This window comes from Myotis brandtii, unplaced genomic scaffold (assembly GCF_000412655.1).
Source record: "Myotis brandtii unplaced genomic scaffold, ASM41265v1 scaffold333, whole genome shotgun sequence".
NCBI classification, from domain to species: Eukaryota; Metazoa; Chordata; class Mammalia; order Chiroptera; family Vespertilionidae; genus Myotis; species Myotis brandtii.
In genome coordinates, this window is record NW_005362842.1 from 40,403 (window position 1) to 63,352 (window position 22,950).

The 22,950-nt window shown below is 44.4% G+C and overlaps 1 long non-coding RNA gene across 1 annotated transcript in view; it reads right to left on the bottom strand.

Moving 5' to 3' along the window:
• Positions 1 to 6,500: 6,500 nt before the first annotated feature.
• LOC102260997 overlaps positions 6,501 to 22,950 on the bottom strand; it is a 19,425-nt gene continuing 2,975 nt past the window's right edge. Inside the window, exon 2 of the long non-coding RNA XR_313861.2 lies at positions 6,501 to 10,539. This is a non-coding gene — a long non-coding RNA (uncharacterized LOC102260997). The remainder of the gene's footprint in view (positions 10,540 to 22,950) is intronic.

A 22,950-nucleotide genomic window follows, 5' to 3' on the forward strand; every position in this document is an offset into this window, starting at 1 on the left:
GCCTAGAGCAGTGATTCTCAACCTTCTGGCTCTTGCTGAGAATCACTGGGCCTAGAGCAGTGATTCTCAACCTTCTGGCTCTTTAAATACAGTTCCTCATTTTGTGACCCAACCATAAAATTATTTTCGTTGCTACTTCATAACTGTAATGTTGCTACTGTTATGAATTGTAATGTAAATATCTGATATGCAGGATGGTCTTAGGCGACCCCTGTGAAAGGGTCATTCGACCGCCAAAGGGGTCGCGACCCACAGGTTGAGAACCGCTGGCCTAGAGGGAGATGAAAGCCAATGGAACAGGGAGGTACTGATTTCCAGCCAGCCTGACTCAGAAATGTTGGTGGCCAGGAGCTGCCATGAATGGACAACTGGTCCCCCACGTTGGATCCCCCCAATCTGACCACAGCAGTTCCTATCTGCCTACCCTGCAGACCTCCAGCCATATCTTGAGTTACCAGCCAGGCCAGTGCTTGAGGCTCCTGCCCTTTTGGCCAGCTCCAGCCCCTCATTCTTGCTGAGGGCATATCTGTATACGCACCTACTGCATCCTCTCTACTTGCTAAAGAAGTTGGGAGGCAAGGGTCCCCTAGCCCTTTCCCACACTGTTGCTAGAACATCCATCACTGTACCGTCATTGTCTGGCTGTGGCTCTGTCTGTCCCACCACACTGAGCTTCAAGATGGGGGACACTGTCCGATTGAACCTGGACTTGGTGCACAGTAGGTATTTAGTAAATGCTGAATGGATCAACCAATTTGTACAGCTACTGTGTGCCAAGCACTGGGGAGGAAGAGGAAAGAAAGAGCCCGAGGGAGACCTTGCCCTCTAGAGGGTGTAGACAAGCCTGTCAAGGAGGTCCTTTCAGTTCTGTCCCCTCTCCCTCCTTGCTTTTTTGAGGCTTTTACAATGATTTCCTTGTAGATGCTTCACTCGCTCATTCAACAAATATCCACTGGAAAGGTCGTAAGTTGGGGCTTCACATGTGGCCTGCAGACAGGTTTCATTTAGCTGAACAATATTTTTAGTGTATTTTAAAAATGTGAATGCCCTTGGGTGAGGCATGCACTCTCCGGTTCCCCATCGCACCCCCCGCCCCCACACACAGGCGCTCCTGTGTTAGCCCCACCACTTAGATTTACTTTACCCACGTGGGCTGTGATTTATTGATGTCTTACCAGATTCAACAGATAGAATGCCAAGCAAAATATATATCCCTGTGTCTTGAAGCTTACAGACTAGTGGGGAGACAGATTTTAATCCAATAATCACATGAATAAATAATAATAAGCTCTACTAAATACAAGAACTATAAGGGTATATAATATAGCAGGGACCATTGACCAAGAAGGTCAGAGAAGACTTTCGTGAGCAAGTGGACAGTTTAACATATGAATCAATAGAAATTAGCTGGGGGGGGGGGGGAATGTTTTCCAGGAAAGCAGTGTATTCCAAGAGGGAACAGCATGTGTGAAGGCCTCATATCATACACAGGGCCTGGTACATAGGCTTTCAGACGTAGATGGTTTCAGTCTCCAGATTGGAGCAGAGACGAACTGAGCCAAGGGGCCGGCCGCTCATGAATTGACCCCACACACACCACTGGCCCTCCCGCGTGCTCACCTGGTGACATCTAGGCCCAGCTCTGCCCAGGTCAAGGCACAGAGACAGGTGGGCTGCATGCAACCACCCTCATGGTCTTGCTGAACACAGCGAGGAGCCACTCGCTTCCAACTTTCTGACCCCACAGACAAGTCCCTAAAGCCGGTGTGGGGAAAGCTCGGGAGAGAATCGTCTGGCCTGAGTCTATCACAAGGTTGTGTGTGGTCCTGGCAGAAAAGCAACAACTCCTTCCCACTCCCATGTATCAATGTAGCCATTATGCAAATAAAGAGGCTGGGCCCAGGGACCTGTTTGTGCCGGTATGGAGCTGGCTGCCTGGCATGCTTTCTGGGTGATTGGGAGGGTGGAGTAACATGGAGTGACTCAGAATCCCCATCTCTGGTTCCAATCTTACATTGGGAACAGGTTGCAAGTGACAAGAATCCAGCTGGAACTAACTTGGTCAAAGAGGGTAATTCACTAGCTTCAATCATTGAAGTGATGAACAACGGTTACAACTAGAGTTCTTTGGACACAAGCAACAGAAACCTTAAGGGAAAAAATGAATTTATTGGAAGATGTATTCATTTCCTGTGGCTGCATAACAAATTACCACAAATTTGATGGCTTAAAACAACAGAATTATTCTTTCACCATTTTGCAGGCCAGAAATCCAAAAATCAAGGTGTCAGCAGGGCCACACTGTCTCCGGAGGCTCTACGGGAGAATTCTCTCCTTGCCTCTTCCAGCTTCTGGTGCTGCTGGCATTGCTTGACTTGTGGCTGCATCACTCCAAACGCTGCCTTTGTCATCACAGCCTGTGTGTGTCAAATCTCCCAGTGCCCCTCTCTCATAAGGACACCTGTGATGGTATTTAGGGCCCACTTGGATAATACAAGATGTTCTCATCTGGAGATCCTTACTTTAATCATTTCTGCCAAAAGACCCTTTTCCCAAGTATGGTAACATAGACGGGTTCCAGAGATTACAGTGTGGACGTAACTTTGGGACCACCGTTCAGCCTACTATAGAAGAGGATTGGTGAAGCTCACCCAATCAAAGGAAAGGCTGACTGACCACGCCTCAGGAAATACAGGAATGAGGGGAGCTCTAGGGACTGAAGTACAGGACTCATGAACCTTCTGTTTAGGACACTGTCATCCAAATGACCCTCCTCCAATCACCTTCTTGCCCTGGATCATTCTGCTCACAGTCCCCGTCCCAGGAGGTTGATTTGCTGAGCTTGCATCATATCATAGCCTCTCCCTTGGTGGGGATGGAGGGCAGGGTACCTGGATTAACATCTACAACAGATCAGGTAGGATGGAAGAAAGGTAGTTACCCAAGAAAAGGCCATGTGGTGTCACCAAAATAAAGGGGCGAGATGTTAACAGGCAAAAATAGTGGATTTCCACTACCTCCCAACTCTTGTTTTATAAATGTTTCTAACATAAGGAAACGATCTTGGCTCTCCAGGCCCTATTAATGTGATTTAATCAATGTGGTGGATCAGTTTGATGTCTTGTAGTAGAATCAGGGAATGAGTCTTTCTGATACAGAGCTGGGAGAGAACTCGGGTGTCCCTGAGTGAACAGTAAAGGAAAACTGTTATCCATTCCAGCAAAAGGCTTCCAGTGGTTTCTGTTTCTTGGAAGAGAGAATTAAACCAAGAGATGCCTATAGCTCCAGGGGCTATAATATGGAGCACATATCTAATACAGCAGCTAAAATTGGAATTGCCTCTTGATTAAAATACCCCCCTCTCAGTTTCCAAGACCCAGCCCATCTTGCGCTGGTCAAACGGGGGAAACTGTTTTGATAGGAGTCATCACTCTCCAGGTTCTCTGGTGGGGGCCCGGATCTCTGCAGCCTCCTCAGAGATGTGGTACCACCGTTGAGTTTCTATTCTGGGACAGTGGCTCAATTGGATTCTACTGGCCTCCATGGGCCAGGGAGCCAAGTGGGGATCTTTTCAAACTATCCCTCAGAAACTGGAGATAGAGGACAGCTTTGGGATCCCGCTAGACCTCCAGTGACATGGAAAAAGGTCAAAACATTATTTTTCACATGATTGTGGACCTAGAGTAGTACTCCTCAGCCCAAGAAATTGGTATTAACATATTAGCTCCAAGTCTTCATCCAAGGTTCCCTGAAAGATTTTAGTATTTGCCTTTCTTCAGCACCTGGTCAATGGCCACAGGCCCTTTTGGAGAAGGCAGAAAATGTTCACATACATCCGCATAGCAGCAGTACAGCAGTCCTTCCTCAAGGGCAAATAGCATATGTTCCATTCAAAGGGCTTTAGATCAATAACCAAACTCTTGGAATTAGGTATTAGGTGATGCTCTGCACCAGTCATGGTGGCTTAAGTCAGGGTGTTTGTTTTTGCTTTAGAGACTATTTTTTTTGGTTTTGTTTTGTTTCTTACATTTTGTTGGTTATACCATCAAGTAAGAGTTGAGTGTTAGTTCTGATTAAATTTTTTAGAGTCCCCTAGCCTGATATCATGCCTCATTCAGAGCCTGCTGAATACTACAATGACCAGTTTTGTTGGTTATACCATCAAGTAAGAGTTGAGTGTCAGTTCTGATTAAATTTTTTAGAGTCCTCTAGACTGATATGCCTCATTCAGAGCCTGCTGAATACTACAATGACCATTCCCACTTAATTTCTGAGGGTCAGATACCAACACCTGCCCTTCCACACCTCTGCACTCCCTCCCCTCTGATATCTGGGAGCCCCTCCACCCAGTACTCTTGACCTAGACTATCCTCAAAGCAAGGGTCAAGTGTTCTGGGTTCACTGAGGGCCATAGTTAGAGGTATTTGCAGGAAGGAGGCACAAATCAGATCCAGTCCAGCCTCCCAGCTTCAGAAATATTTGAATCCTTTCTTCTATGATGCCAAGGAATTTGGGGCCTTTAAATTCCATTTCATGTGGGCCAGCGATTGGTCCAAGTTTTCACTGGCCAACCCATCAGTTGTTAGAACCCAGCCAGCTCCTGGCCTGAGCGCGGAGAATGCAGAACCCCTGGTACGTGCTGCATGTCAAGAAATCAGCCTGGTCCAACATTACCTTTCCCCCTTCCTTCTTCAAGCACCACAAAAATCCATTCCCACGAATATTCCCCACATTTCTGATGGTATCAATTAACAAGTTTCTGTACTTCTGTATGGCTCCAAGATTCTTTCCTACTCACTCAGAGTCTATTTTTCACCGTCTAGGCCAGAACTGATTCCCACCTGCCAGTTAGGCAGCCTTGAGGGGTGGGGCAAGCAGGCACTTGGGAGCTTTCTCCAGTAGGGAAGGGTGGGGACTGCTTCCACCCAGTGTTTTGGATTGCCTTGGATTTCTCCCATGTCCTCTCATAGAGCCATTCCACTTGTCACTCTCCCACGCTTCCTGTCGCTGCCCCACTTCACTGAAGTGCAGCAGGGCTGTGCCCTTGGCAACCTGCAGTGCATTGCCAACTTTGGTTTTGGAGATCTCAGCCCCACTGCCGAGTCATGAGATCCTTTCACCACGACATGGAAGTGCTCTCCGGTTCATTCTGTGCTCACATTACTCTGGGCTGGCTTTTGCTGACTGTCCCTTTACATCATTCTGTGCAATTAGAAATAAACATTCGACCCCACAGCCTGGACATTCCTCCCTCCTTAGATTGGACTGTGACAAAAGCTCCCCCTTCTGGAAGAGTCACCTCCTGGTGGTCAGACCATATCAAGAAACACAGGAAGTTGCCCTTGACCATTGTGCCCCATGGTCTGCTGGTGCCTGGACCAGAGCATGAGCAGAACCTCGAGTATCTTGCCTCATGACAGCCCAGTGATTTTCAACACCCACATTCCCTGGAGGACATGTTGCCTGTTCTGATTTCTGTATCAGTCAGGAGTCGTTAGTTACAAACAACAGAAGCCAGCTCTGGAAAACTTAAGCAAAAAATGAGTGCATGGGATAGCTACTGGCTAAGATTAAACAACCGGGCTCTGAGAAAGGTAGAACAAGGGCGATGTGGGGACCATGGTATTTAGGACCCATGAACCACCTCTTAGGGCGCTGTAATTAAATCACCTTAGGGACAACTGCCTCCATTTTATGTATCACTCTGCTCAAAATAGCAATTCCCTGAAGACTGAGTCTAACTGGACTGGTTTGGGTCGCATGTCCATCACGTGGCTGGGGGAAAGAATGGAAGATCTGTCACCAACAGCCCCACCAGGACAGACAGCAGAGGATTAGGACCTGTAGGAAAATAACGTTTCGTTCCAAGTGGCTTTGCTGTGACATTGATGAGATGCCATAGGAACCTAACTCTAATTTACATCAATTAGCCTGTGGTAAAATTGGTTTAGTTATGCATCATTTCATTTAAAGTTATAGAACCTATTGACAATGTTAAGTGAGGACTGACTTTGTGTTTAAATGTAACTGAAGTTTGGTTTAACATCAGGTTTTATAAACAATTTTCTCACACCAGACTATTTGTATAGGCTGGTCTTTCCACCCAAGATGCCTTCTCTTCCCCCCCTTTCTCCACTTGGCCATCACTTCCTCATCCTGTAAATTCAGGATGAATTACCTTCTCCAGAAAAGCTTCCTCGGACACTTCAGCAGAACTGATCATCCCTCCTCATGTGTCCACAGGCTGTGTACTTCCTTCTGCCACGGCATTTCCAATGTGGTTCTTGTGTGTTTGACCGACTCTTCAGCTGGTCTGCAAGAACTGTGTCTGGTTCATTTTTATACCCCTGACAGTTAACTAGCTCAGGATCTGGCACACAGTAGGTATTCAACAAAAGTTTACTCCCTCTCCCCTGGCTTTGGATTCTAGAATAAACACAATACAAAGTCAATGTTATGAAGGTTCACAACACCATTATCCGGGCTATAGATGGAGGATCTCATATTTAGAAAAAGGACAGCCTTTATTTAAAACAAAGGTATAGGAAGAAGGAAGGAGGGAAGACAATTCCAACATAAGAGCACATAGGAAGCATCTCAAATTAAAAACAAGGTGAAGAAGGAAGCTATGTCTCATACATATACAAACTACTGACTTTGACTGATTATTTACATCCAAACCTTATAAAACAGCATTTCAAGTCAACACTAAAGCCAGTGTTATTAGTTCTTGTTACAAAAAGTTAAAGCTACAAACTTCACATTTTTTTTTAAGTTGTACATCTGCAACAGCATTTATGCATTTTTTTCCAAGTTGATCTGCGTACAAGCTGGTGGAAGAATTTCCCCCCCCCCAAACACAAATAAGAACATGGATTCCAAAGACAATGAATATAATCCTGATGAAAACACAAACACAGTGCTTAAGAAAGGATGGGGTGAGAGGGTGTGGAGTGGACAGAAACAGTTTTATAGTAAATAAGGAGCTGCAATCTTTAGAGGCAACATGGTATGCTGGAAAGGGCACTGGAATAAGAATCAGAACTGAATTTGAATCCTGGCTCTGCCAAATTCTAGCTATGTAACCTTGAGCAACAGACTTCATCTCTGTGAGCCTGCTTCCTTATCTGTAAAGGAGGACAATATACCTGTATCTTCCAGAGCTATTATGTTTTAAATACCTAGATCTCCCAGAGCTATTATGTTTTAATATAGGACTATTCAGCTTATCTATTTCTTCTTGAGTGAGTTTAGTACTTTTTACTTTCAATTAGTCTATTTCACTTAAGTTGTTGAATTTATTAGCATAAAATTGTTCATAAAGTTGTTCATAATATTAGCCTGTCGGATCAATAAAGACCTCTCTCATTCCTGATGTTGCTAAGAGCTACTGAGTTTTAAATGGTATAATAAATTTCTGGCACCTGCTAGGTGCTAAATAAACATTACCTGGATCAGAATCTGTAGTCTCAAGAAGTTAAGGTTACAGTTCTTAAGTTGCTTCAGAGTATTGCGTCAGTTGGTCTGTCTGTCTATCAATCATCCATCCATCCATCCATCCACCCACCCAAACACTCATCCATCAACCGAATGGTTGGGAGAAGGAATAATGGAGAAGGAAAAATAGAAATTTGCTTAAAAATTATTGATGAGGAAGCAATAAAGATATTCTTAGAGAATTCGAGATTTTTTAAAGACACTATTAGGTGTGGGTCATCGTTTCTTAGAAGGAGAGAACAAGGGGCTACGAGTTCCCTGGAAGCTTGAGTCACAAGTGCTTGAGCAATGACTGCCACTCAGGGCTCCATTAGTATTCAAGGCAAAACATGACTAGGATTTGCTCCTCTGCCTTCCTGTCACTAGAAAACAAATACAACTGGTCAGGAAGTTTATCTGATCCAAAAGAAATTGATTTCTGGCAGAAGACTATGTCCAGCTAGACTGAAGAGCAATGCACTTTGTTGGACCAGCATGTTGGGTGCACACATGCTTGAAACAAAATAAACTCCAGATCAAGATTCAAGAATATTTATGGGGAAAAACTGAAACTTGTTTTACTTAGCTCTAGCTTAGGAAGACAGGAAAAGGGCATTGCCCTCCTGTCTGGCCAAGTGCAAAGTCCTTTTTAAAAAAGCAAGAGGCCGAGGCCGGACTGCTAATTAGCACAGCAGCTGGTGTGGGGGAGTGCCTGCTCCATGATATGGTTTTTAAAACTCACTTGGCTGTCAGACTTGACTACTAATTCAGCTGCTTCCAAGCTTAAAAATGCCCGTTAAGAGTTATTTAGTCTGAGTGAGAAAAGGTGGTCCCTTCATTAAAAAGAGACTTTCCCCTGTAAATGCTGGTCCCATACAGTGATGTTACGAATCCTGGTTCTATCACTTACTAGCGGTACTGCCTTCTCCGAACCCGTTTCTTTGTCTATGAAATGGAGATAAAGTCCTTAACTCACAGAGTTATTGTGAAATTTGGAGCTGACAGAAAGAGTCTACTGAGCAATGTGCCTGGCACATCATGTGGTCAGCGAATGCTAGCTGCCATTTATAATTCCAGGGAGACCCTCAAATTGTCCTCTGTTCTCTGTCTCTGCCACACAGCTGCTTAACTGGCCAAGCCCTGCAGAACAACTGCCTCTTGCATTTTTTAAAACTTGCTTTAATTGCAAAGAACAGAATCTGGCCACAGAAGAGGAACATTCCCTGCCTTCCCATTGATTCCCAGGTTTGGGAAGCAAAAACAATTCTGGGGTCAAATTTCAGTGTCCTTAGGTGCAACCCTGGCACAGCCCCCTATCTGAGAGGAAGAGATATTTGAAAATAAAAACACATTTGCCCTTCCCAACTGTCTCCTCTTTGCCGTGTGACTAAGTGACAGGTGGCCCCGAGCCAACGCTGCAGAAGGGCTCAGTGCTGTCTTCTTCGAGCCTTCTGCTCTGCTTTTGGCCTTAAATCTGCCTGCACGAGGCCTGTCTGCTATCCGGCAGATGGTGCAGAGGCCATGGAGTGGCTGGCACAAGATCTGGCTCCCCTGGGAATCTCTTCATAGCCTCACCCATTGAAGGGACAAAGCAAGAGCAAGTTCCCATTAGCAGGCTTGCCTGGAGTAACTTAACCAAACGTGACACAGGTCTCTTCCCTTGGAGAAGGGGCTGCTCGGTTCAGTGAATGGGGGAGGGAGCAGCCCGAGGTGTAGTCCCAGCTCCCACTTCCACCTGCTTTGTGATTTTGGTCATGCTGCTTGCCCTCTCCAAGCCTCAGCCACACCAGATGACAGCTAGGGTCCCTTCCAGCTCTGGCTTCCACGTGTCTGTGTTGAGCCTCCTGGAGAACAAATCTTAGTCTGACATTCACTATCCCTTCCAGACCCCTTAGCAGTAAAATAAAAAAGTCACATATTTGAATGTGGATCACAAAATCAATGCCCGCTACCCGTCTGTAAGGAATGCAGTGCAAAATGCCACACGTGTGACCTTCACATGAACAATGAGAACTTCAAAGCCCTTTCCCTGTTGTGGACTGATCATAGCCCCGTGTTTGCCGGGAGATCCTAGCAGGCCTGTCCCCTCACTGGGTCATGTCTCCTCTTAAGGCACTGGGCAGGATCTGTGCTGTGACTCAGGCAGTCGGGAGAGTGGAGGTGGATAAAAGGCGCTGAAACCACAAAGGCCAATTTGCAGAGAAGGCGCCAGGCTTCTCCTGGGACTTAAAGTAAACAGGACTCTCAAGGCTTTCCCTTGAGCGCCACCAGCAGCTCCGGGAGCTAGGGATGACCCACGCAAGGCTGAAATGTGGTGAAAACTGGCCCGGACCTAATTTTTAAATAAGCAGCCCTGCAAAAGGGTGAGGTTGGCTCCTGGGAGTGGAGTGGCCCCATGGCCCCAGGGTGCCTGCCCTCTGTTCCACAGTACCATAATCTCACAGAAAAGAGGCAAACTGCTTAGAACTGTACCTGTACAGAGATGCCACCACACTGAGTGGGGAATCTAGTTACAATTTACACATATATGCATATTTATAGTTTTTAAAAAGTCTTCCAGAGAGAACAGTTGAAAGCTATTGGGAGAAGAAAAACAAAAGACAATGTAAAACTTTCCCAGCTACCATTGGACTAGGCGTCTCTGTTCCTGGGGTTTGAAACTCTGAGTTTAAAAGTGCCCATATAAGTCCTTTGAGATAATAAACCTGACCGACTGAGACACTCACACACACCAAGACATCTCGCTCGCTAACCAGCGAGACAGCCCTTCCCTCTGGCGCACGTTCCTGAGTTCACAAAGGTGCGTGGAGAAGCAACGGCAGAGTGGTGGCTAACACGCCTGAGCAGCGAGCGAGCCGAGCTCACCGAGGGCCGTGTGGGAGTGGGCCCTTCCGCTGGCCTGGCTCAGAAGTTCTGCTGCCGCCGCTTCTTCGCCTCAATGGCATCCAAGATGGGCTGCCGCTTGGACTGGTACTTCTGCCGGATCTCTTCAATCTCCTGCTCCATCATGGGGTCGAGGGCCAAGAGCCTCTTCCGAAGGTCCTCCACTGTCCAACTCTTAAGCTAGAAGAGAAGTGGAAAGTACAGTCACCCAGGGGGAAGGGAGAGAGAAGAACATGTGATCACACCGAGCAGGGGTGGCAGTGGTCGAAAAGTGACAGTTCACTCAAATGACGGCATGCCACCAAGCTTCTCTGAGACAATTTATTCCTGTAAGAGTTCCAAGTGCTAATCTCTTTGTGCCTTGACCAAGAACTTAATGAATCATACTTTCATCTCCTCTACCTTTTAAATTCATTGTTAGGCATTAAAATAACAGCGACTTGATGAATACAAACTAATGGTTGTCTCCTCGTTCTGTCTGACCCAGGAGATGGGCATCTAGACACCACACCAAGGAGATGATGCAGACTAAGGGGCAGATGCTCTCTCCCCACCCCCAGGGTCATACTAATTAATCATCGCTAACATTTACTGGGGGTAAATCATACGCCAGACCCCACTCTAAGCACTTTCTATGGATTATCTAGATAAGCATCTTATAAACACAATCCAGGGGTGGGGGGATTGGAGAAACCCTGAAACTTCTGAGAATCCATCACCCACAGAAGAAAATAGGACTCGATACATAAGTTAATAACAATGGCTAGCACATATAATGCTTCACATTCATTGATTCATCTAATCCTTGAAACCCTATGATTTGAGCATGTAATTACCCCCAAGTTACAGATGAACAAGCGAACGAAGGGAGTGGCTAAGTGCCTTGCCAGTGTCTCACAGCGAGTAAGCGGCAGAGTCTAGATTCAAATCCAGAGTCCATGCTCTTGCTCTTAAACTGGCATCGCAGGAGGAGCAGACGCCCAAAGCACAGGCTTTACAACCAACTCCACCTGTCTGAAACATGGCTCTGCCTCTGGCAAGTGCTGTGAGACTCGGGCAAGTTGCCCATCTCTCCGGCCTTCCTCACCTACAGAAGTGGACAGCAATGCCTCATCATGTTTCTCGTTAGAACTGCGAGCACAGTGCCTGGTAGACTGTGTGCTTAGAGATGGCACTGCGTGCGACAGCCCAGCCTCCTCACTGAAGCCCAGGAGCGCACCGTGCTCAGCCTGTGTCTGCAGCTGCTGGGCGAGTGGCTTGGCTGCCGTATGTATGGAGTCTTCACTGAAACCAAGCAAGGCCAGACCTGCCTGGCAGGGGGGAATGAATGCAACATTGTCCACAGCAGGTGGTGATAAATTCTGTGAGCTCACAACCCTTTTAATAGGTATCGGTTTTAAGAACTCAAAAGGCTCACTCAAATCTTAGAGAGATTTATAGAATCATCACCTCCCTCGGCCCCTTCCTGAGGCCCCAACAGGGAAGTGGTACAGGAAGGAGGGTGAAGGAGCCTTTCTGTCCCCCTTCCTTTAGGGGGTGGGGTGTGAGTGAGTGTGGAGTGCTACAGTGGCCTCCCCAGAAATGGTTTAGTGACCTGTCACCACAGGAATTTCCCTTGGCCCCACTACAGGGAGGTTGTCTGAGAAGTGAGAAAAGCCTAACAGTTCAAGACCAAAGGTCCTTTGTAATGTGAGAATGGAAAGACCTGAGAGTGTGGGGAAATGATGGAAAAAAAATGCAACTTCCTTTCCAGGCTGTAGTTTTATACCATCTAGGAGGTTGGTGCTCTTGGCCCAGGGACACCCCAAAAAGTGATGCTTGCTTAGTCTTTAGCTTTTCTAATTCCTTCTGCAGAGAACACCCCAGCTTGAACTGTTGATACTGAATGTGACTGGTAGTTAGGGACTTCCCCTTCAGGACCACAGATCCTAAATCTCTACAGGCTGTGTAACCCTGGACAAATAACTTCACCTCTTTGAGCCTCAGTTTCCTCCTCTGGAAAACAGACAAAACCAGTTCCTCCATCCTTGGGCTGTAATGAGGACTGGATGAGTTAAGGGTACGATGTTCTCAGAACTTCATACAGTACATACGTAGCAGATGGTAAGCATTCCAAAAATGACAGCAGTTATCACTGTTATTTCTATTACCTTTGCTATTATTATTATTATTATTAATATTATTAAAAGACTCTATTAATCTCCATAAACAAAGTGCTTCTGTAACCTCTGATCTAAGCCAACATCAAACCAGTAAAAAAGAAAATATTCTACACTATTTTGAGCTAACATGTCTAAGGGTTGGCACCTTCCCGCAATGCCCATTAAACTTATAATTATAGTTTAACGAAATATTTTTCATCCATCCACCCATTTAACAAATATTCACTGAACACCTACTATGAGCCAGGCACTGTCCAGGCACATAGGATAGACGGAGAGAGAATCCTGTGGTGACAGGTCACTGAACCCCTTCTGAGGAGGCCACTGTCGCCCTTCACACTCCCTCATACCCCACCCCTGAAAAGAAGGCTGGAGTGTTTTCTTTTTCAGTGAAAAACAAAACAAAATCGGTGCCCTTTTGAAGCTAACATTTTAGTGAGGAAAGACAGACAAATAAAACACAGTAAATTCCTCTTACATTAGAAGGTGATAGGGACTTTGGAAAAAAAAATACAGTGAAGGAAGGGGAGTTGGGAACTGGGAGGGGAGACTTGCTTTTTATCCACCGTTAGGATGAAGAATCAACTGCAGAATGAAGAAATGTGGGTTAGTAGAGCTGCACTGGCTTTCCAACTCGTTCTTTGACTCAAGGCAGCCCCTCTCCTCCGTACAGCTGCCTCCCCCTGGGTGAGAAGGGCTGCCTAGATGACCTCAAAGCTCTTTTTAGACTCAACGTCTCTCAAAGTGTGATCCATGGATCACCTGCACCAGAATCACTTGGTAAGAATACAGACTCCCGAGCCCCAAGCCAGAGCTCTTTGATCACACAGGAGGTGAGGCACAGGACTGCATGCTAAGGAAGCTGTGCAGGCGTGTCTGATAAATCCTCATGTTTGGTAAGCGTGATTCCCATCTTCCTTCTTGTTTTCCCAGTAGCAAAGTTCTCAGAAAATAATTGGCCGGCCTCTGGTGGGAAGCTTCTTCTAGGTTTCCGATTATGCAGCTTTTTTCCCTTGATGCTAATTGGGGGCAACAATGACCTCCTCTGCTTTATCTCAGCCACCTTCAGACCAAATGACTTGCCCAGAGGCCTTTGGGGCTTAAGTTACACCTGACCTATTAGAACACAGCCAGCCAGTCACTACTAATGACTCGGTCACACATCCAGATATGGATTTTTCTGAAAACAAGCTGAGAGAATGGTTTTATGGCGCCAAGTATAGCATTTCACCTTCCTGGTCATTGGTAGCATAAATACATTTCAAGTGTTTTTCTTGCAGTAAAATAACCTACAATTTTGCTACAGCAAATTCTCAAATTGGCCATGTGGGTAGCTTGAGCTGTTGTCACGAATTAATGGAAATGCCACCATTTAGTATGTCATCTGTCCCCCACGGTTTAGAGCCCTCTCTGTACTGTGACTCTCACATTTACATCTCTAGACCCAAATTCTCCTCTGAACCCCAGGCTCACATGTCTAGATCAGATCCCACTGGACATCTCAGTCCCCAATGATCTTGTGTAAGTTGGCCGCTTATCACATCTACAACAAAGCTCTGAAGTCCTCCCCCTTCCTCACTGCCAACCTCCTCCCTACTGCCCAGTCTTCCCCACCTCAGGGTGCTCAAGTCATCCCCGATTCTTCCCTTTCCCTCACCAACCCCCTGCCCATGTCCAATCCTTCACTCTAATCTCTGAAATACTGGTACAGCTCAAATCCAACCACGTTTTTCTCCAACCCCTCAAATCAGGCCACCATCATTTCATAGCAACAAACATAATTAAACATAGAGAAATGGGTTAGATCACTTTACCCTTGTTTCCGACTACACGTAGAACAAAACCCAACAACTCACCAGGGCTACAAAGGCCCACATCTCTGGCCCCACTGGCCTCTCTGACTTCATCACCTACTGCCCGCCCCCAACCCTTTGCTCAGGACCCTCTAGCCACACTTTATTTTAGATCCTCAGACAGGCCACACTTCTTCTGGCCTTAAGGGAAATGACCTTTCTGCCTTGATGGCTCACCTCCCCTGTCCCCTCGTCCCCCCAACTTCATCCTTGTCCCTTAGGCCTTAGCTCAGAAGTCCCATTCTCTGGCCATTTAATCTAGAAAGGTCGTCTACTTTCCATTATTCTCTATCTCAGCCCCAAGTTTATTACCTTCAAAACAGCCATGGCACCTTGTAATCATGCTCATTTGTCTCTCTTGCCAGGATGAAAGTTCCACGGGGGCAGTGGCTTTGTTTTGTTCACTATGCTAAGCATGACACTGGCTGAAGGAATGAAAAAAGCGCCCTTTGTTTCCAGTCAAACAATAAAGGAAGCCATAGAAATCAAGGCAGCGGGATTCCCTTGAGCACCACCCCTGCGACAAGGCTCTGGGCGAGATGCTGAGAGGACTGGGTGTGGAGCAAGGAGTGCGTTCCCTCAAGGAGCTTACATTCCTCACTCACAGCATTCTTTTGCAGGAAGTCTTTGCTCACTTGATTAAAACTGCTACGTTTTATACTGACCGATAAGAAAGCAGGTTTCCAATCTTGGCTTAGTCAGCAATACAGGGCATGCCCCAATTAAAAAAAAAAAATTACTACTACAAGAAACACACATTGGAAAGAATGAGATAATCAGAAGAATAAGACGCTACCCTTCTGGACAAGACAAAATGAATGCCGAGCCCAGAGCCACAGGCTCATGACTGAAGGTGGGTTGTGCTGAACAGACCAAATACGGGGATTTGGGCGCTCTTCCCCGGAGAGGTCACAGAAGGATGGAGAAAGTAAAATATGCCTCTTACTCATGGTTATTTAGAATTCCCTGACTGCTCGGGAAAATGGCAAGGGTGGGCTCCGAGTGTGAGAGAAAGCACTGATGTTTGAGGTCACTTTCACTCACTCCTGTCTAATAACCGCCTAGACTGCACCCACCATGGCCTGTGGCCCTGACGGATGTCTGCCACATGTCTGAGCAAGTAAAGGTAACACATATGCAGATGAGATTTCTCTGAAACAATAAGGCCTCTGAAAATGTTATATCTAAAGTAGGCATTTTTTTTTTTCAATCTGAAATTCAGCCTTCCTCAGTTTCAGCAGGATACAATACTGTCTTACTACTGATTTTACACATAAACATGGAAGAAATAGGTTAATTACGTGAGCACATGCTGTGTGTTCGGCATGGAGCAAGCACTTTTTGTCTGCCCTATTTCACTTAAGCCATCTGTAAGGTAGGTACCATTATTGTTCCCCTTTTACAAATGAGGCCAATGAGGATAAGAGTGGGCAAGTAATTCCCCCAAAGTGAAACAGCAAAGAATTGGAAGGGACTGTAACCACCACCACCCGAAGCGTTTCTGGAAATGGGTCCATGTTAGTGGCCAACGTGGGAAGGCTGACACTACATTCATCTGATGACCTTCACATTAAAAAATGCCACTGCTCATTAGTGATGTCGGGAAGTTAGGTGACTCTCTGGATTTGGTTTCCCCATCTGTGAAACGGATGAAGGATCTGCCTCCTCGCTGCCTTTCCTCATGTAAAAATACCAGCGCCTGGCCTGTGCCTGCTGAAGTGCAGTGACTCAACTCAAGGTGAACATTATTCAAATCTAATCGACTGACTTTACTGGCAGCTCTACTAGGCCGGGACACTGTTGGGCAACAGCTGTTGGAGAAGCAGACAGGTCTAGGGGCAAGAGCGCCAGCTTCGAGTCAGATGGACCTGGGTTCCTGGGAGCTCTGCCCTTGGGCAGATCTAGCACATGCCTCACCTTCTCCACTGTCCAGTACAGGACAACAGTATTTATCCTACCGGGGAGGCTGCGAGGCTTAGAGGTACTGGGAAAGTATATAACATAGTGTCTGGTGCACACCAGAATGAAATTGGGTAAACTGGCAGCTGCCTCCTTAAATCCTTTTCTGGAAAATGGGGGAAACAAGTGAGTAACAGAAACAGTGAGTAAGAACTGAGCTTGATGTGCTCTACATACAGTGCAGGACACACAACATACATAGAGGTGTCGCTAAAGAACTGCGTGTGGAAATCCCACATCAGATGAACCTGGTTTGTGTCCTCTGACATAGCAAAATCCTCAGATTCTAGCAACAGCACGAATACAGAAGGCTAATGGGAACAGATTTCTTCTCACACTGCTTTGCAACACTGAATTCTGAATTACACCGTGTCAATGTCGGTTGCACAACTGGCCTGGAGAACAACTGAGAAGATCAGGCTGATGTTTCATCACAAATGAGAACTCAAAGAAATGACACTGACTATTAGCCTGGGAATCAGCAGAGTCAGGCTAAACTAAGTGCATCGAATGTATAACAGGGCTTCCCCTGCCTTGGCCACAGGCCCATATGAACAAACAGGTCTGGTCCTCATCCCAGGTACAGGGTTTAGACCTATTTCAAAGTTCAGCTCCTCTGCTGCGAGGAACTCTCACCTCTGAACTCTATTATGCAAATAGTATCATGAGTTGTCCCTAAAAAACAACCAAAGAGAGACTTGCCAAAGCTTTAAGGACAAACTTCAATTCTGTACAGACTGAACTCAAGCACTCTCTCTATTCTGTGCCCAGTGTCACAAACAAGATTTCTCAAACACATCACCCCTCTGGACAGGTGAGTCAGGCTGATGCCCTGTCACAGGTAATGGTGTGGCCAACCTAAGGAAAGAACACACCTCGGGAATTTAGCAAGATGATAAGGAAGCTTGATAGAGGCTAAAACAGCCGTGGGCAAACTACGGCCCGCGGGCCGGATCCGGCCCGTTTGAAATGAATAAAACTAAAAAAAAAAAAAAGACCGTACCCTTTTATGTAATGATGTTTACTTTGAATTTATATTAGTTCACACACACACTCCATCCATGCTTTTGTTCCGGCCCTCCGGTCCAGTTTAAGAACCCATTGTGGCCCTCGAGTCAAAAAGTTTGCCCACCCCTGGGCTAAAAAGTCAAATGAAGCCACAACACGCCATCCCATATCTTCAACACCAGCCCTTGAAGGTTAGCAAAAGTGCAATAGAGAAAATGCACGAAGGTTGTTCTAAAGGCATCTAGGGCATTGATTCCGTTCCACTGAGGATACCTTTCTTGTCTCTGGGAGTGGGTTCCAGACTGGGGAGAGGTGACTTTAGTAGATTCCCAGGTGAGGCAGTAATCTTTCAGCGGATGAGTAAGATAGTCAAACAACAAAGCAAGGAAGCTGACGGGTCAGATCACAACTGTGCAGACTAAGCAAGCACCAAGCCAGAACCTTCAATTTCAAAAGATACTGCTCCTTTAATGAACCTTGTGTAAGTTTTAATGAGTGATTTCCTCTGATTCAAATTATGGTCATGCCAAATTTTGCTTCCATCAGGCCCTTATAAAATCTTCCTAATGCTTCTCCAATAAGGAAGAAAAGTTGTAAAACTATATCAACTAAAGATTACTTCAACTCCATTTTGAGTTTATGATGATTTCAAATCAATACATGGAATTGTTATCAGAATTCCAACCAAAGAAAACATGACTGCTTGTATATAAAATATGTACCAAGAAGACTGGAATGAAACGCAGACCTCAAACCTGGGTAAAAGCAAAGAAACCTGTCTGCAAGCAGGCCTGCCGACAGAGTGACAAGGGTCAACTGACTGGCTTCAACCAACCCGAAGACTGAATCCAGAGAGCCTCCCACCTAGCGAAGGGAGGCTCGGCATGTACAGTGTGCGTGTGGCGTATAAAGAACATGATTTGATAAATGGTATAAACAAAAAGACAAGAAGCAAAAGTTTTTTTTTCTTGAAACAAAGAGGTTTTACTGTAATATATATTGCTTGCATACTGTTACTTATTTGTGACTCATTGAGAACAATCCTCAAGTTTACACTGGCAGAATTAATTTCTGAACTAGTACTTTTGCACACTTAGAATTTACTCCATCTCTGCTCGGCATGAACTTTCACAACTTACTCGGAATATCACAATGCACCTGCTTTTTGTTACTGTAATTTTCTTTTTGTTCTGTGAGTTTTATTAGAGCCTTTGGCCAAAAGTAATAAAGTTTTGGCCAAACCCATATTTTTTCCTTCCCTCATGACTCTGGCTTTCCACAGCAAGAACCCATAGAGAACTTTCATAACACCAATACAAAAGAGCAATGGTTGTCACAAGGTGTTGCATTGCTACTATCCAGCATTAAATCTTTAATTATAAAGATGTAGCGAGTACCTTCTCCGTGTCAGATACTTGTGCTAGGCCTGGAGGAGGCATCAGTAGGGACGGTAGGGGTGTATTAAGTAAGGGTGTGTACAGGACAAAGTATATGGCAGGATTCCTTTACACTAGAAGTGGAGATAAATGAGGTAGATAAGTTATGAAAACAAGCTACAATCTGGCATTGCTAAGTGCCTAATGATGGCTAGTATTAATGAGAGCTACCTTTAACTGAGTGCTATGTGCTAGGCATTGTGCTCAGCACTGTACACGCATTATCTCATGTAATCCTCAGAAATAAGTAGTATAATCCCATCTCACAGTGGTGGATACTGAGGTTTACAGATACAGGAATTTGCTCACAGCCCTAAAGCCAGTAAGTGTAGGTGGCTGAGTTAGATGTGAGTCCCAGCATGTCCAGCTGTTAAAGCCAAGCCGACTCTGTGTCAAGTCAACACGTGCTATAAGAGCTGAGAGAAGGAAGCATCCCTGTGGTCAGAGTCATGAGAGAAAGATCTTACCTTTTTAGACACTCATAATACAAAGAATGGATGCACTCTCTAACTCAGGGGAAATCTGAATTGTAGAATTTTAAAAAATAAAACACAAATCTTATTTCAAGTAATGATCACGCTTGAGATACAGGGCGCTAATAAAATTAGGTTAAGTACAGGGTGGGGCAAAAGTAGGATTACAGTTGTGAGTACGTGAAACAGTTTATTCTTGTATTATAATTTATTAATTATTGTATTATTTTCCATTCAAACAACTATAAACCTACTTTTGCCCCACCCTGTAAGTGAAAGGATTTATGAGTGCACATGTCTATAATAACATAGCCATTCAAAATTCCTCAAAATATGGCGGGTGCCATATTTCCCCACACCGCCATGCTTCTGCCGAATAGAATTCTCTGTCTTTGGTTTAGGGAATGCCCATCCAACCTCCCAGCCCAGCTCAAACTCCAGCTCCTCTTTCTCCCTGACTGCCATTTCCTTTCATAAAGTGGGGGGCTACTTAAGAGTAGGAACAATGTCTAATATATTTTCAGTCAGGCCAGCAGAAAAGAGTTCTCAGTAAATATATAATAAAGAAATAGATCCTTAAGCTTTAAGCCCTTACTTGAAAATGACCTTTTACTGGGTTCCCTCAATTATTAGTAAGATGCTGGACTTCCAAGAAGCTTTGAAAATCTATAATCAACACATAAGTCTAAGAGTAACATATAAGTTTGTTAAATAAGGTTATATCAATTTGTCCAAACTGACCCATGTGTGCCAAAATCAAAATGAATAGCTCATCCAGTGTCATGATTGCAATAAAGCTATAAGGAAAAATGGACATAAAAATATCTCTAGTCTTGGTTGCTCATGATTGCTTTTAAACAAAAATTCTACTTTAAGGGTAGCTCTAAATTGGTTTATAAATTTCACACTTAAGGAAGCCAAACTGTGAGAGGAAAATTTTCAGAAAGTTAGCAAACACAGAGCTTAGAATAAGTAAATCTCCGAGGATAACTGAAAATGTTTAAAGAAGGCAGAGCACAAGAATAGGGCAGAATATGATGTTCCTGATTTTTGAAAGGATTGAAGAGTGATGTCAAAAGTATCAGCATTCTTGCAGTGCTATTAATCTTTCAGAAGTTGGAATACCTAAACAGCAACCGTACCGAGCTGCTGTTTTAACACAGCTTAATAATTCAGGAAAGGAGCTAGCTGATCACATAAGAATCCCTGCAAGTGGTGTCTCTGTACTTTCTCTGGCTGGAAATTTCCAAGATAACAAAAGGGCCAGGCTTTTCCCTCTCATCTTGCCAAACAGAAGAAACCCAAAGAATCCCAAGCAAATCTGAAAGCTACAATACAAACTGATCCCACTTTACTTAATAGAGGGAGTCTTAAAAGGTAGATTCTGACTAAATAGGATCCAATTTAAATACACTAAAAGGACAAACTGCTTACAGAAAACTAGTTAAGAATGCAAATAAAATTCTCTGAGTAAGCTATTTTGCAGGCCTAAATTTTTACAATTTGGACTTGCTTAAACTGGGAAAACTTGTAAGCACTCAATCTCTGGAGAGTATATAAAAACCTCTGTAAATAAGCCCTACTGCTGGGAACACTCATGCAATGAAGGATTTATCAACTAAACACTCCCCACAGAAATATCCCCTCAATAGCCTTTGAGAAAAAAGAATTCTGCAAAAGAAGCAGATAAGTTCTATCAGCAAGACATGTCAGAATTTTTCTGCAATGGCTATCAAGCCCTGTCAAAAACAGAAATCAGGTCTAGATAGGGTGGTGTGGTGTGTGTGTGTGTGTGTGTGTGTGTGTGTGTGTGTGTGTGTGTGAGAGAGAGAGAGAGAGAGAGAGAGAGAGAGAGAGAGAGAGGAGCGAGAGGAGCGAGATTTTTTATTCTGCCAGAAACACACAACTGCCTAATAGGGATTTTTGTCTTTTTTTTATTTTTCTGATTTAAGACTGTCTAAAAAAGATGAGTGTATTCCTATTCTGCAAAAGTATTAATATGTATATGCCCCTGATACTTTGGGACAGTCCTTTATTCTTTTCAACAAATGTTTAATTGGTATGAATAACAAATGTGATTTAATTTATGACATGGTAATACTCTTCAAATGTGTATAAATTCACACCAGAAAAAATTCTCTGTAAGAACCATTACCTAGTTTTTTGGTTCAGAAAGGATGATCATCATCTTCCTAGCAGTAGGCTCATCTAAGCTCAGAGTTAAAATGCTTAGCTTCTCTGATATAAGACTGTTCTTTAAAATTTGTATCCTAATTATTTTCTATAAAGAACTAACATCATGAAGAAAGAAACTAACTCCAATCTGGGGTCTGATAAGACGGCTTGGAATCTACAATGACAGGGAGAGGGGAGAAAAAAGAAAAGAAAATTATGTTAATAAATAAAAATATTAAGAACAGAGAGAGTATATTAGTCATTAATTTATTATCTCTTTGCTCCAAATGCACCTTTCTATATATTCTCTATGATAAACAACAGAATCCCTTTCCGCACTTCTTCAAAGTCTGGCAGCCCTGTCAACATGGACACCAGAGCTCCCACATAGCTTGCCCAGACTCCCAGTGTACTCCCATGTCTCTGGCTGCTGATTGCCTGCTTCTCGCCGGCACTCCGAGGGTAGCCTATGGCTTGCCCAGAGCCTTTGGGCCACATCTGGTTTAGCCAAATCAGTGAACTCCTCTGCTATGCCATGGGCTAAACCCGACCTTCTCCACTGAGTTCTGAACCCCCGGTAGTTTGTCCTTCATTGGGTATGCCCCGCAGTCCTATGGAACCATAGTTTCCCTCTATCTTAGTTATTACTCTTTTCTCACAGTTAATAATTCCTTGTGTTAAACTTCTGTTTAACCTACTGTGTGGTTTCTATCTCCAGACTGGACCCAGACTACTACAGGGAGAAAGAACACAGTGAGTACACAGGAGAACTTGTTTGCCCACTAACGGAAAAACTTCCAAAATGCACACCCCAAATAAAACCTTAGATATAAAAAAAAAAACCAAACAATTTCAAATCCAGAATACTCTGGTATGTTTATTTGCAGGCCAAGTGCAAAATTAAAATGCACTCATTTGATCCCACTGAAAACTATATTAATGGTGAAAAGATAAATAAATTGTGGCATAGACAGAAAATTGAAACTACTCAGCAAAAAGAAGGAACAACTGCAGATACATGGAACAATATGCAGGAATCTCAAAACAGCGTGCCAAACGGAAGCAGCCAGACACAAAGGACTGTAAACTGTATGACTCCATGCCCGTGGCTTTGTGGAAAAGACAAAACTATAGGGACAAAAACAAGGTATGAGGGAGCTCTTGGGGATGATGGAAACATTCTATATTTTGATTATGGTGGTATTGAACCTTACACTTAAACGGAACAAATTTTATAAAATATATACAAATATATAAATTAAACCTCGACAAACCTGACTTCACAAAACAAAAAAGTACATATCAGAAATTGTAGAAGGTAGTTCAAGTAAGACTTAAAGGGAACAGCTTTACGTGCATATATCAGAAAAGAGAGATGACTGAAAATTAATACACTTAATTGTCCAATTGGAGGGGGAAAGACCCAGAATAAACCCACAGAAAAAACATAAATTCATGAATCCAAAAGCAAGGATCAACAAAACCAAAAGCTGGTGCTTTGAAATGATTGGGGGGGGGGGGGGGG